At 41.8% G+C, this 14,700-nt stretch overlaps 1 protein-coding gene across 1 annotated transcript in view; it reads left to right on the top strand.

The window, feature by feature from the left end:
* Positions 1 to 14,700, top strand: part of LANCL3 (LanC like 3) — a 32,813-nt gene that overhangs the window by 645 nt on the left and 17,468 nt on the right. The window lies entirely within an intron of this gene.

Raw genomic sequence — 14,700 nt, 5'->3', positions numbered from 1 at the left:
GGGGGGGAAAGGGCGTCTTTGTCAGCTTGTACTTTGAGGGGCCGCTCCCCCGGGAGGAGAGGGCTTCCTCTAGCAGCTGCTCCTTGCCGAAATTAGGTGTCTTTGGCTGGAGGGAGCGGAGTGCACGGGACGAGCGGGATGGGGTCGCGCTGCCGGGCTCTGGAGCGGAGCGCTGTATCCCGGGGCACGCCAAGAGCATCAGCTGTTGGTTGCCAGGTGGTGAATTACTTGGCAGGAGCCACCCTGGGCTTTCAAGAGTATTTCCGGAAGAAGAAGCGGGTGAGAAAAGGAGGAGTGTTGGGTATACAGTACTAAGCTGTGCTGTGCTGTAATTTGCAAGCAAGGAACCAGATTTCCAGAGGCGCTTGGTTTTGCTAACCCCACCATATAGACTTCAGGAAATCTGTCTTATATTTTGGTGCTTTTCATGAATGAGAGCCGTTCTTTTAGCTGGAAGTGCAAGATGTGGTTATGGTTCAACATGCTGTTGGTTTCAGTAGTCCGGACTTTACCCCAGGATATTGTCATTGTCAGTGCTGACAATTCAGGGCTTCCACTTACTAGGGCACAGTAATTATTGCAACTGATTCTGTTTGCTGTGGTGTTTGTTACTAGGAGGTCAGTGTGGTATCTGAGCAGTCAGTTGGTAGATTTTTTTTTTTCCTGTCCTCTTGTCGGGTCCAATCTGTGTTTCCTCTGTTAATCACTGATTTGCAAGTTCATATGCTTCTGGCTTTCTTTCCTCCCAGGAGAGGAGGCAACATTTATTTACAAGTAAATAAATGATGTAAAAACAAGTGGCCCTGCCCCATCCAATACCAGTCACTGCAATTGGAGTCTGAGGAAATTCACTTACTGGAGGTCTCAGGAGGCTCAAAGGCATCCAGAGAAGACATGAAGAATGTTAAGTCAGTTAAATGCTTTTATTACCTTGAACAAGAATTTTTACAGCACTAGGCATTTGAAGTAGCATACATAAACAGGTGTGCTGTTTCTTTGTATGGCATTGTCTGACAATCACAACCGTAAATGTGGTTATGTTATTTGTAACCATAGCATCACCAAACTTTTCGGTCTAACAGTGTTTTCTATAAGAGGAAAGTTTTGAAGACACATCACAATCGTATATGGAAGCAGTGCCAGCCTGAGGGGATGGTTTCTCATTGCGATATAAGCCACCCCTGTTAGTTCAGTTTGAACTGGAGGAGTGTGTCTAGTGCCCATATCAGTGCTCATGATGGTATGGTGACATACTAGCTGAATGAGGTGGCACACTGCACTCTACTGCTTCACTTAATTCCTTTATCCGTTTGTCTTACATCCTTGAGAACAATTGCTGAACAGTTTGGAGAGTAGGTGCAATTACCTCTTACAGGCAGCGTGAGGAAGGGGAAAACTCTCTTCTCTGTGTGCTTACTGGGTGAAAAATTATGCTTAACACAGCTGTAAAGAGTTAAACATCGCCACAGACAGGCAAAGGTATGCATTTATTGTGAAATGTATTTAGCATATCGGTTAACTGCAATCAGGGGGAATTATTTTTCCAATAAAACATATGTTCTGTGTCTCTCCTTGCTGATGTTTTTGTCAGTAAGCTAATGCCCTCCTATAGTATTATTTGTTTTGTCAATACCTTTTAATTTTAAATGTATAGTGCAAGGAATAAATTATTAATAAAATCAACCTAATTTTTTAATTTTAACAAAAACTAAAACTTTTAATTTTGCTCCTTAATGAGGAGAACTACAGTGATTTCTAGCCTCTGTGTACTCGTGCTTGAGCAAAATTTGTGTCCTTTGAATAAATGTTCCCATCCTAATACAGAATTATTTTAATTAGTACATTGCCAGATCAGACCGTGCACCTTTTCACAAATGAAGGCAGGGATGCCCAGAGAGAGTGCATGTCATTTATTACCCAAGGTCAAACGGTAAGCCAGGTACATCCCAAAATAGAAGCAATGTCTTGTGATTCAAACTGCTGGAAAATGCTACCTCCTGTAATTTGATTGTGCACAGTCTCACATGGCTCATTGCAGCATGTTTTCTTGTTTTCCACGTTCCTTTTTTTTTTTTTTTTTTTTTGAGGACACTGTGCAAACATTTCCAGCACGAAGTGAAATCCATTCCTTACACTGAAATACAGCCGCTGCTACCCGTATGGTTGGGGTTTTTTTCCCTCTGAAGAAGTCAAATGGTGACCTATATACAAGGAACCGCTTGCCCTTGAAGAAAGCCTTGGGAGCGAATTTTGCAGTTTATGTTGTGGGTTTGGTTTTTGTTTATTCCAAGCAGGGAAGGAATGAGAGGGCTTTATTTCAGTAAACACCAATTTAGCTCAGCTGCTGTGCCCTGATGCTTCAGTTTCTTGCTAAAGAGTCTTGGTGTCTTTAAGTTTAACATGTTCTTCATGAAGTAAATGGACTGTCCTGAAGGATCCAGTCGGTTGGATAACATTGGCCTCATGTGAGGAAGGCATTTACATTCAGCTGGTTTTCAGATTTTCAGGCTAATACAGCATTTTCCCCTGATGAATTAATTGGGATTTTTTGCATGAGTAAGGATTACTTCAACAGTCAGGGCTTAACAGGATTTGACTTTCATCATGCACTGTGCATTAGGAAAGATGTTTGTATTCATCCCTTTTTTAAATTTCCATTGTGTTGCAGTCAGTGCTTCCCAGGAGAGATGGGTAAAATACTCTTTTGGCAGGAAAAATGTGTCCTCTGTATAACGTGCATGTACTTTACCTGTCCTTATCTGCTGTCCTTATCCCTTCAACACTCGGGGAAAATTCAGTTTCTGTTCTCTCCTCTGTAGGTGTGTCTTTTCCTGATGCTCGTAGTGCTGGTTCATTGTGTGTTCTTGGGGAAATCTGTCAGTCCGGCTTTTAATTCTCTTCACCCAGTCTCTATTTACTTGTGCAAACTGTAGTAAGACACCGTCAAAATGATAGTCCCATCCCTCTATTCGAATGATATTTTATCCTTGGTTTTTCTCAGGGATGTTTCTGTCCCATTTCGTGGCTGATGGAGCATGGTCTGCCTCGGTAGTTGCACTTCCTTCTGGCGATGTAACTGCCAGATGACGGAGGGAAAGGTACAGAAGTTCAAGTGGCTTCTTGCATTACCATCTGCCAAGATATTACCGCCCTTTAGTACAGCTTGGGTTATCTTTTAATAACTGCCTGTATGGATGGGCTTGACTGACTTCCACTGGCTCGGGGCTGCAGCAGCAAAGACATCAATGGATGTCAATGTGGGAGACAGGGCAGCATTTTGAGTGGCTGCCTGGTGCTGGGTTTCATTAGAGACCGTGGTTTTGAAAGACACTGGGGCACTGTAAGAGACCCTTACCTGCAGCTGCAGTGGTGACAAGCTGAACCAGCACACTGTGCCACCAATGTGGCCAAACCTGTTCCCTCAGGGGCTGAGACGATGGGCTGAGTCTTGAGAATCTCCAGCAGAGACTTTAAGCTCTTCCATGCCACAGTGTGGTTAAGCTTTCTGTCTCTGTGCCAGAGGGGCATCTCAGTTTCCTTCTCCAGCAAATGCAATGTCACAAATTAGTGTGTGTTTCCAAGGGTGTTGTCCTGTCACAGGGTGGACACGAGCCTGATGTTATTCTGTTAGGGCATGCCCCAAAAGGGCAACAGTCTTTCTAACAGGACCTCATTGAGTGCAGGGCCCTTCTAAAAACCATACTTACCCTTGCTGCTGTGTATAACCAGAGCCTCTTTTGGACCTCACAAGATTGCAAATCAAGCTGAGCCAACTTCACCTGGTACATGGAAAACAGAAATACCACTGCTGTGCAGTCTGGGATCTGGGTGCCAGACCAAGGGATGTGTCAGGCAGGACTGGCTTTAAAAGGCACTAGAACAGATGGATGTACAGTGTGTGGGACCTAAGAGGCCCAGCCAGTGTGTATTTCATAATATTCTGTGAGAGAAGATACAAATAAACGAGAATTATTTTCTTTCAGCCCCTCAGACAATTCTAGATGATGCAACTTGTTCCTTAGAGTTTTCCCTCCAGATAGTCAGCTAGTTTTTAAAGACTATTGTAGGTTACTTTGCTCCACTTTCTTTTTTGTTTTGCAATCTCTTAGAAAAAAAAAAAAAAGGAAAGTATGAGAGGAAAGAGCTTCCTGAATCCTGCCTAGAACATGTTTATTTGCAACTCTTTAAAGGAAATGTATTAATGCTGAACACAGTGTTTATGAAAGGCACGAAATGGACTGATCTTAGCAAGGGAGATCTGCGAAGCACCCACAGAATTGGTGCATCTGCAAGTGCTGTAGGACAGAATCCCCATGTCAGGCTTTTAATCTCCACCTGCACCTAAAAGGGAAGGATTGTCCTTTGAGGTGAGATTTTATTCTTCCTCTGCGGCCATTGAAGTCCTTTCTCTCTGTGGAAGAATTTGCCAGTTTATCTGAAGCGTTGTGGTGTTTGAAATGTCAAACATCATGGTGCTAGCTGGAGCTGTGCTGATTTCATTATTTCATTTTACACAGGCCACTACACAGCCAGGATGTCTTTTTTTTGCCAGAGGATTAAAATGAGTTAACAGTAAAGATAAAAAGCTTTTGATCCTGGCCTGCCTCTTGAACATACAGTCTCCTAGCCATGGTTTCCACACAGGGGCTAGATTTTGCATTAATTTGCTTAAATTGGTGATTTTAAACCTGGAGTTCAATATTGGAGTTTTCTAAAGTAAACAGTGAAACAGAGCTAGTTATTTGCATTTGATTTTTTTTTTTTTTTAGAAGGCATTCTGAAGCAATTTGGATCTACCTTTCAGAATTTCTCTATTTCTCTTCAGCAAGGCAACATGAATCGTTTTCGTTTTAACAGCCTTCAAATTCAGAGATGGCAACATGTTGATAAGGGCTATCTGGATTCATTTCCACACAGCAGACACTGAGTGTCCAGTTGTAGAATCAAAGTAGAAAATATGAGGTTGAAAATGTTGAATTTCAAGTGTGTTGTTTACCAGCCAGTAAAAAAGCACTGTAATACAGACCAGATCCTTCTGGAATTGGAGGTTTGATTGACACGAGTTTAGCTACATCCTTTACATATTCAATTGCAGAAATATGGATTTCAACCACTTACAGCTGAGGAGGGGTATTAAAAAGACAGTTTCGTACAAAAGCAGTGCCGTATCTCTATGGCTTTGTGCCGTTGGAAGAAAATTTGCCTGTGCAGCAGCATCCTTTAGCTGAAAAAACAGCCCAAGCACTAATACGGATGTTATAATAACAGCTTTTAGCAAAAAAGATAAATACGTTTATGCAGGGGCATCTCTACTTCCCCACCCTTCTCTGACTCCCTTAAATTTCTTATGCTGGAATTTAACTCCTAAACTTAGTCAGTTCAGTCATCTTCCTCATCATCCCCGTGGAGAATTTTGAGGTCACCCTTTGGAGTTTGTCGGTGCTGCTCACTGCTCTGCTAGAAGCAGAGGTGTTGGAGGCAGTGTCTTGTCCTCTGTGGAGCAGAGAGGCTTGAAGGTGAGATCTGCAGAACAAAACACAAAACACGGGGCTCGGAATGAGGGCATGTTTGTGGAAAAGTTGCTGAGCAGTGTTTTGGACCTGTGGAGTGTACCTGGTGACTGAATCTCTGGAAGCATCTGGAGACATCAGGTCATTTGAAGCGGAGAAGCAGGAGGTCTCTCCAGCAGTGAGGTGCAGGGCTGGGGTGGAAGCTACTGTTCTTCACATCCTTGCTTACTCAGGGTCACTTTGGTGGCACAGTGCAGAAAGTTCCTTAAATCCATTGCCTTAGGGTTTCAGATTTTTTTTTTTAATGTCATATTTTATTTATTCGTCCGTCAAAGAACTTTATTGCAATACTGTGTTTCTACAGATATTTGAGATTGATGGTTTCCCTCATGATTTTTTGTCATGGTTCTTATAAAGGACCAAAATCCACCGTTAACTGTTAGCTCACACCGGATGACATAGCAGAAAGAAATAGTGTGTGTGTCAAACATGCATGTGTGGTGGAATGTGTGGAGGCAGAGAGACAGGCAGGCATGGGGAAAAAAGACATTTGACAGGGATGGAACAGAGAGGAAAAAGAAAGAGCTAATTAAAAAAAAAATCTAAAAGAAGCAAAAGAATTAGTTGCTGGCAAAAATATAAAAAAATTGGAAAGCTGCAGAGGGGTTTGTAGAATTCAAAGATGAGAGGAGAAAGGCAAGAAATAATGTAGACCCTGGAGCAGAGGAGACTTAAAATTAAAGACATGCTCTTTGACAGACAGATCTGATGGCTAATATACTCCATTTAGAATAAGGTAAAAGTTCAAAAAGAAGGGTAAAGACAGGGATAAGAGGACAGGCAGAGCAGTAAACTACATTTAATTGGGGAAAATTATTATTTTTGTCTGCTTGTTTTTTGTTTGTCACTCTTCTGTTACCATATTCTCTTTGCAAAGGCTCCTATACTTACAAAGATAGCTGCCATCCCATTCAGTGCTTAAAAATTCAGAGTACAACATTATGTCTTAAATTCCATATTTTCTTTCTCTACTGAATAAGAGAGATAACTACTGATGTCTGGAAGCAAATATGGGCATTTTCATGAATGTTTCCGTGATGCTGACATTTCCCTATTATGTGCGTATAACACTATAAATCAGTATGTAACCTAAATAATTCTGAAATTAAATTCTAATTATAAATAAAAGTAATTCTGTTAGTAAACCTTACTTGATCACCAGGCTAAATAAACAGGAACAGGAAAGACTGAGTTGCTCCTGGGAGTTAGAAAAGAACACAAGGCTAAAAACAATTACCAGTTAAAGCATAACATCCTCAGCATTTTACAGCACTGAAATGGAGGGATAAAAGTAAACCTTAAGTTGCTCTGTAGTCATTTAATACACATTGTTAGAGCATTAGACTTGTACATAAATATGTGGCACAGCAACGGACCAAAACCAGCAGGGCCCAAATATAGAATCTGTCCTCTTCTTTCGTCTTGCCTCCGTTAAATCAATAGGCCCTACTTCTCTGTTAATTCAGCTGGACAGTCCTAAAATCAACCTGCCACCCCACAGATGGGCTGTGTAAAGACAGCAGAGCAGGTTACTCAGCCAGTAAACCTCTGTCTTCTGCCTCACCTCCGAGCAGTAGTGGAGCTCGGTGGAGAGGACCAGAATGGGTAAGTCCCTCAGTCCTGCTGTCACCCAGCTTCTCTATTCCACCCCTTTAAAAGAAAAAAAAAAAAATCAGAATTCAATATATGCAATCAGGTCACCATTTTTGATAAGGCAATCTGTCAAAATGCCTCTCTGTGTCTGTCATGCAGTGAGCTCTTTGACCATTGACAAGCATGAGATTAAGCACCAAGTGATGTTACATAACCTTCTGTCCACTCCATTACAAGAAGCTCAGTGACAACACCCTGTCAAAAACAAGTATTTCTTATCTATGTTGTAGGATTATTTTGAAGTGATCGTTAGTGAGCCCGAGTACCAAGGCAAAATAATTGAAATACTGTTTCATTTTAGGCAAACATGATCAAAAAGCATCTGAATAGCAGTCCAAGCTGTGTCTGAGTCATTTGGTGTTTCTCAGCTCAGTATATTTTGATGTCTGAGAGCAGAACCATAAATCTATTTTTGCAGGAGATTGGCATTCCTGAATTCTTCATTTTAATGGCTTAGCGTATCTTGTTGAAGAACAGTGAATCATGAGTGAGTTGGAATGGATGTCTGATAGCACTGAATGATCTGGGAGAAAAACATGTGGCAGATAAATACACCTTCTATCTGTCCAAGTAATTTAGTTACTTTGTGTGTCTAATCTTTTCCTTCACAGGATGCTTCCATTCCCTTATTAGTACAATGTTAGCATAAATTGAGGATTATAAATTGGGGATGTGCTGGTCATATTTAGATTTCAGTGTCAAGGAAATTAGAGCTACTCTTAAAAGTGTGTGAGCCTGGGACTAGAAGCAGCACAGGACAAAGCAACTCTGTGCTGGTTGGTCAGTGCAGAATTGGAAGGTGGTGGCATTGCGTGTTCCATACTGGTGGTGTTCTGCCGTTTGTCTGCTCAGGCCTGACAACCAAAAAATATCCCTACCAGAGTCAAAAAGCTGATAGGGCCCTTGAGAGGAAAGTCAGGCTGCCATCTGACCCACAGGAAGGTGCACCTGTGTCATTCCTGGCAGATCATCTCTAACCTGCTTTTCACACCCTGGTGTCAGTGATGGGGATCTGCAGGCTGCCTTGGCTGTCTGACACAGGGTTTTTTTAGCTTCCTTGTTAAAATTCTGGCCTCATGACTAATCTGAATCTTGCTATAATTTAAGCCTGATATTCCTTTTCCTCTCCATTGAGAAATAGTGAAAAATTCTGTTCCTCTTTACAGAAGAGAGAGACTGTTATAATTTTTATCCTTAAACTTCTCTTCTAAAGATAATCCTAATCCCTAAAATCTTCCCATGTGTGTCATCTTTTCTTACATACCTGTTCATTCCCATTGCACTCTGCCAGTCTCCCTCGAGCCTTTCCTGAAGAGTGCCAGAAGTTGGACACCTGCTTCTGGCAAAGGCCTTTCTGATTTAGCAAAGAGATAACTGTGTTTCTTCCAGGTCTTGTTTCCATATATACAGCTCAGTAAGGTGTTTGCATCTCACAACAGCGTGGCACTGACTCACATCCAGCTCATGACCTGCTATTATCCAGCAGTCTTTTACTGGGCTGCTGCTACATGGACAGGTGTTCATTAGGAAAAGTCTCTGAACAAGGGAGGAAGGTAGGGGTCGTGTGGAGGCAGGGAATCATGGAACCACAGAAGCTGTGCTGTGATATGCAAGATGAGAAGCTTCTTCAGAGCTTCAAAGCTGAAGGGGCTTTGTGTCATTAATGCCAACTGGAGAACCTCCTTTCCTTTGTTCCCTGAATAAAACTGGGAATATGTTATTCTACCTTGTAACACAAGGTGTGCCATTATATATCCAGGAGATATCTGTGAAGTGATAGAGTTCTTTTGTGGAAGTATAGTTGGAGCAATATATTTGAGAGGGCTGTATTAAGTCAATTGTGTTGTCCACATTAGAAATCAAGGAGTAACTGAAATCTGAAGAAGTGTCTGGAAGTTAAACTGAGTCTGTTCTTGTGATTTACTTTTGTTGCTAATGTAAAGGTAAAGCTCAGTGTTGTCTCTTCTTCTTGCCATCTGTGAAGTGGCTAATGCTATGCTTGTTTCAGTTTTCTAAGGCTAAGCCAGTGATTAAGTAGTCAAAATTACAGTTATAATAGCAATGGACCACAAGGTACACATTCCACACGTAGCTGTTTAAATTTGATCAGACCTAAGTTGGTCAAATACGAACTTGGACAAAATTCTTAGCAGTAGAACAGAAAAATAAACTTATTCAGGCTCTTTAAATAAATATTGATTTGTTTGTTCTGGTCTTGCAGAGCTGAATCAATCATGAGCTTTCTTATGCCAGGCTGCTGTTTTCATCCATACATGCCTTTTATTATGCCAGCAAAAATACCTGGAAATAATGCTCAGATAACTGCTATACATCCAGAAGACAAAATGTAGACACAGCTGTATGTAGTATGAATGCACTTGTCCTGTTTTGATTTTATTCTCTAACCACTGTAGGATAGTTTATTTTGGTAAAACAAATATTGTGAGGTAAATTTTAAAAAAAAGTAACACAGGTAAGCTGACTCAATCTTAGAGCTGAATCCACGTGATCCATCTGAACAGTGTACTACTCAGATTTGGATTTGGCTGAGTTGTAGAGTCAAAGCATGGCCGAGGCTGGAAGGCACCTCTGGAGGTGTTCTGGTCCACTCCCTGCACAGAGCAGGGTCCACAAAAGCAGGTTACCCAGGGTTGTGTCCATTTGTTTTTTAGTATCTCCACTTCTCTAGGCAACTGCGTTTGGCCACCTTCACAGAAAGCTTTCTTTATATACTTAAGTAGAATATTCTGTCACTGGGTGCTGCTAAGAAGAGCCTGGCTCTTCTCTGCTCATTCCTGTCAGGTGTTTATACACATTGATGAAATCTCCCCAGAGCCTTCTCTTCTCCAGGCTGTGCAATCCTTGAGTTAGTACCCAGAAAGCACACAGTCATTCCTGCTCCATTTGCCCCTTCTCCCCAAAAGCAGGGTCACAATGCCACCCCATATCCTCTGACTCCCCCTAATACCTTGGATGGGCAAAGGATTGCAGTTTTTTTTCCCTTGCAGTTGGAAGCAGGGAAGAGCCTGAAGTCCAGAAGGGTCAAAAGGACCCTTTCAACACCACATTCTGCCACAGAGCCTCAAACTCCAGCTGCATCCTCCTTGTCAGTCTTTGCTGTATGAAGGGAAGGGCAGAGTCTTCTCTTATAGCTAAATATTGAGGTTGACAAAATTGTTCCTGGCTCTGTCAGGTAATTGGGAAGGTTGTGGATCTGAAGAGCTTTAGAGTGAAGAGGGTTTTTTTAAATTTTTTTCATCAAAAACAAAGCTGTTTTAATGCACGCTGCAGCTCGAAGGCTTCTCAGTGCCTTGCAGCCCTGTAGCACCGAACATCTATTAGTGAAAATGTCTCTGAGAGGTAGACCATGCGCCACCTTTAAAGGGAGACAAGAAATACCCTAAAAGTGCCTATCCCCCTGCGCTGTGGGAACATTATTCCTTCACCATCCATATTAATCAAACAACCTCAGGTTGCTGTTTGCCAGTGGAGGAAGAGAGTTCCCTGTCCCATAGACTGTGTGAGGAGCCAAGGATACATCAGGGGAAGGAGGCAAAACCTTTCTCTGAAAGCTGAGTTACGGGCCAGGGGTGATAAAACATACTTCCTGGTGTCAGCAGATGGCCAGGACACCCCTCAAGTGCCAGGGCTATGTAGGAAGTTCTTTCCAATTGTTATTTTCGTGGTTTTCTTTCAGATTTTGCAAAACAGACATCAGAGGAGTTCCATGTCCTTCTGGGCCCTTGAAGTGAAGCTGCTTTACTCCAAGGACACTGGAATATTAAGCACACAGAATAGGTAGGAAAGGCATCTGGCAAAGAGTTTTAAATACAAGTAGTTTGACTTAGCAAGCTTGACTTGGAAAACCCATTATATGATCCACAGGTCCAGGAATAGCCAAGATGAGGCTCTTCTGCCTCAGTTTACACAGTTCCTCCCACGGGGCTGGAGAGAATAGTGATGTAAAATGACAAATCCAGCAAAAGAAAAGCATGGCTTTGAGTGCTCCCAGGGCACCAGCAACACAGTGTCCTCTGTAACATGAGGTTACAGTAGTCCCTGTTAGTTAATGATATGCAAGGTAATGGCCAAGTGCTGTGAATATTTATTACTGGTGGCTGTGGTGTGATTTGTCTCGTGACTCTTACTACTCTTCTTCCTTGCTGTGCGAGGTTTGAACCCTCAGAGTAATCTGAACTGGGCCTTCTGACATAGCAGTCTCTTTTTCCTGAAGTCTGCTTGGTTTACACACAGTCATGACTGAGAATAAGTAGCACAAAGGGAAGATTGATGAAATTTTCCTGATTTTATTATGGTACCAAAAGGCAATCTTTTAACCAGGAGAAAAGTACAGATGGGGATCCCATTACTTACCAAGTAAGCTACATTTTAAAGAGCACAGTATTCCACGCTTCCTCAAATTAATCTCATGACTCTTACTCTGCCCTTGAAATGTGGCAGTACTGAATTATAAGAGACTGTCTGTATTTGAAATATGACTTGAATTGTATTTGGAGTTGTGGGCATATTTCCAAGCAATGCTAATGGCCCTGTATGCCACTGGAAACTCTTTTGTTACTGTCTTTTGCATCAGAACTGTCTTGTCGATGTGCCTTGGAGTATCTGGGAGCCACATACAGAACATCAGGATTTTTACCACATCAGGCTGCTACCACAGTCTAAGGATAGGGTAAAATTCAGATGACTCAGAGGACTGGATCACCTTCATCTGGTTTTCCTGCATTATGTTGTCAGCATTCTTCCTGTAGCTTAAGTTGATATTTCTATTCAGTAGCTTATTGGCATGGCACAAATTGCAGATCATCACACAAAGTAGAAGTGGCATGATGCCAGCATGGAGTTCTCTAGAATTCCCTTTGCTTGGAGGCACTGCTGGTGCTACTTTAAAGTGACTAATTTATGCCTTTCTTAGCCTGTGTATGGTGCTAACATTGCAGTGTTTACCTAATTTAACTAATTTCACAGGTAGCCACGTTGTTCCTCAGCCACAAATATTTAGACATACCTCTGTGTGTCATATGTCTCAAATATCTGTGTAGTAGAACTGCATATAAAGCAGCACGGCTTGGAATAAAGAAGTCTTTCGAGACAAGCAAGATCACTTGTTGTAAATAACAGAATTATAAAATTAGTGGCTGATGAAAGAGCAGTAGCCAGTACCTTGTTTACATTTGAATAGGGCTTTTGATACAGTGTCAAAGATAATCTTCTTTGAAAACTTAATTCATGCTGGTGTGGGTGGGGGCATTGTGGATTTGGAATTGTCTGAAAGACCAAAAAGCAAAGCTAATCATAACTACTAATAAGGGACGGATGTAGCAACCAGCCTTATTTATTATCTTCATTAATGATCCAGAAGAGGTAGCTCTCTGGATAGGAATTGCTTTGGCTTTTAAACTGAGACAAGTGCCAAATCTCGTGCACAGGCAGAGGGAAAGTATGAAAGCAGCTCAGGAGATTAAAAAATGAGCTAAACCAAGGTTTATTTTTAGCAGTGCAAGCACATGTATCTGGGGAGAAGTATCTGTAATAATTATCCTGTATGCTGGGCAGAAACTGGAAGAGACTCAAGTAATCTGGACATGACAGGGCCTGAGTTTCTCATGTGCCCAGTTCATGTGAGTGTTGGATTAGTCTGCACGTGTGCTGCAGCACTGCTTGTACACCTGGGTGTAACATGAGAGCACATCAGTGTTCTGCACTTACTTTAATATAAATTATCATTACATTCCTTTGCATTTATTCCCCATGGGAAGGAACAGCTAATATAAATGAGAAGGCATAACCGGTACCCGTAGAAATTAACACAGAAGGGCATCCAGAAGGTCAGGGAAGTTTTGAACTGCCTACACAGCTGTACCATCCAACAAAGATACTATGGACTCACTCCCTGTGATTTTTCAGGCCTTTCCATCATCTAAAACTCACTCTGGATGCCAAGACATGGAATTTTTGTAGTCAGACCATGCTGGTGGTGAAGGTTGAATGTGCCTATAAGTCCAAGGCACCTGGTTTATGCTACACCACTCACCATCCCTGGAGCTCTGGTACACATTTATAGTGCTCTCTTTTCTCCATGGTGTTTATGCAACTCCTCCCAGTTCTTCCTACAGTAGTGGCATTTTGCTCTCCATCTCACCTGCCAAAACTCATCTCTAGCTCCTACAAAGGAGGCTGCAGCTGGGGAGTACCTCCCACCGAGCTCATCTCTCCCAGTTTGCTGGAGGTGCTCTTCTCACAGACCCCCCCAGGCAGGGTCTGACCTGCTGTGGAGTAAAAGCAAACTAAGAATTATGTCTTTTCCCGGTGGCAAGGGCAGAATGTGTTCACCTGCTGTCACCCTACAGTTTTCAAGACCAAATGGGCTCTAAGCAAATTGCAGTACAAGTAGGGGTCATAATCTCTTCCTTTTTATGTGCAATAACCTTGAGATTTCCTCACTAACCTGGCAATTCAAATTCACATCCCTTCTTTTTCTGACACAGTGCAAGAATTTAAGCTGATGCCTCTAAGCTGAGTGTGTGCTGATGGCTAGAGCAAGTCTCTCTTATTGCATCTCTGATTGAAATTACTTATATAAAATACTCCCTCTGATTGAAATTACTTATATAAAATACTCAAATATTCTTCAGAGCAGGGCCTGGAGGGAAGTGCCCCGAACTCTGTGCTCCCAAGTCACTCTTGCTTCTTGTCACTCTTGTCACCCATGGTGGTAGCATGCAAGAGGACTGTTCCTACATGGCAGAGACACACTAACTGCAGAACAGGTTTAAAAGACAGTTTTTCAAACTGTTTTACATACAGCACAGCATGGACATTGTCCAAACAGTTGGATGCTTCCCCTTGTTTGCAGTGAGGAGTACTGTAGTATACAAACAAATCTCTCTTCTTCAAGATTTGTTTCCAATGCTACATCTGATTTAATATCTTGTACCAGTATTAGATGACTCAGAGTAGCTGCAAAAATGTCTGTGGAAGTTAGTTTTGAAATGTGTTGTCTGTAACATGCCTAACCTGCGTTTTTTAAAGGACTGACTTAATGCTCTGAAGCGAAAGAGTTTATTTTTCATCTGGAATTGGTGGGCTGAGTTCTGGGAGTTGATTGTAAGATTTAGCCTTGCAACATCTGTCAGGAATAAATGTTCTTACATTGAAATATTTGATGAGTTGAAAGGTGATAGATTATTTTTTTAAGCAACACAGGCTCTGAAGAATTCTTATTTAGTTCCGTTTGGAGTGGGGGAGCACTTCTGGCAGTTAAGCCAAAATCCTCCTAAAAATTCTCATCTTAAGATTCAGTTGGTTTGTTAAAATTCCACAGTGAGAGTGAACTCAGCTAAATTTTGCAGAAATAATTTCTCTGGTTTACTTGAATCTTGGTTGTGCAGAAAGATATTTTGTCTTTAAACTTGCAGCATTTTACAGACTATCATTTTGGTTTTGGCATTGAAAGATA

The sequence above is a fragment of the Empidonax traillii genome, unplaced genomic scaffold, assembly GCF_003031625.1.
Source record: "Empidonax traillii isolate 1590-97213 ecotype Southwest subspecies unplaced genomic scaffold, ASM303162v1 scaffold1:size7828297, whole genome shotgun sequence".
Classification (NCBI taxonomy): domain Eukaryota; kingdom Metazoa; phylum Chordata; class Aves; order Passeriformes; family Tyrannidae; genus Empidonax; species Empidonax traillii.
The sequence above is the reverse complement of the archived record's forward strand: the minus strand, read 5'-3'. Positions and strand labels throughout refer to the sequence as shown.